This window comes from Prenolepis imparis, unplaced genomic scaffold, assembly GCF_030444845.1.
Source record: "Prenolepis imparis isolate NDT839.2.m4 unplaced genomic scaffold, iyPreImpa1.0 SCAF_116, whole genome shotgun sequence".
NCBI lineage: Eukaryota > Metazoa > Arthropoda > Insecta > Hymenoptera > Formicidae > Prenolepis > Prenolepis imparis.
Window position 1 is genome coordinate 42,571 of NW_028141274.1, and position 1,352 is coordinate 43,922.

General features: G+C 36.2%; 1 pseudogene; it reads right to left on the reverse strand.

Moving 5' to 3' along the window:
* Window positions 1–520: 520 nt before the first annotated feature.
* Window positions 521–1,352, reverse strand: LOC145947660 (uncharacterized; annotated as a pseudogene).

Consider the following 1,352-nt stretch of genomic DNA (forward strand, 5'->3'; position numbering starts at 1 on the left):
CGCCGTCAGGTATTGCCCGTCAAACTAACCTCCACCACTCGGCCTCTGACTCTGGAGAGGGGAATGATGGGGGGAATGGCGATTGGTCCCGCCGGTGAAACAAAAAAGGGTAATAAAACGTATTTGCATAGGTTCCGGTGCGTCGAAGGAAATCTTCGATAATAATTACGGTAAGAAATAATTGAAAAGGAAGAGATTACGCAATATTATATTTAAGTAGACGACTAATGATATGACAGCGGGGTGAGAAAAAAATAGGTAATAAAACATGCATAGGTTCTGGTGCGTTGAAGGAAATCTTCGAAGATAATCGCGGCAAAATGTGTTTGAAAAGGAAGAGATTACACGGGAATGACGATGCGGCTCGTCGTTGGGAGAGGTGAACAGGAACGTGCATGCATGCAAGGTGGAAAAATTTTTGGTTGTGGAGAGGGAAAGAAAGAAATAGATTTTTTTGAGTAAAAATATATGTGGTTTATATCAAATAATGTTGCTATTATACAAAAAGTTACAAGAATATTCATGGATACAATTTTCGTTTCAATACTATTATACTTGTTATTTGATTGAAGTAAAGCGAGATTAATTCCAAAAATGTTATCTCAAAATATACATCGAGAAATGTTAAATCTTTTATTTGTGTGCGTACATTACGTTCTATTTCCTTGCTATTACCTCTGATTGTAAGTTTTATAACGCTGTTATTAATATATTTATTAAGCAGTAGATTAATTTCTATTTCATTAATTAGATATCGCGCACATTCGTTAACACTACAATAAATTAAATTTATATGATTCAAATTTGCGTTCACACAATCAACTATATTTTCTAATCCTAAAAAAGTTGCTCTCTGAATCACATTGCGACGTTGTAAGTTTTTCGTTTCTTCGCTACTGGTGCGTTTGTTCCCTCATCTTCGACGTTATCGGAAGAAGTATCTCCTTGTTCATTTTCACGATACGCTAGTAGAACAGCTCTTGCCCCATACGCGGTGATAAAATTTATAATTATCTTGTTGATACTAATTGAACTCAAATTAATTTTATCACCGTTTAAGTATGCAGACATCCGTTCATATTTTCTTGAAATTTCTGCTACGATTCCATGTCGAAGCAAATCCCTGACGCTCCATAAGATGTTAATTTAACAATCGGTTTAAAATCCAGCTCGTCTCCGTTCGCAGCCATCAGTCCCACATGAAGTTTCTTTGTATAGGTTGAATTCAGTCCATACGTTGTGGACAACAGCATATGCTGATTTATTTTTTCCTCGTCATTGCATCCTGGTTTGGAAACACAGTAGGAAGCCGATGATTTCGCAAAATTCGAAATTTTCTCGTGATTACTCAT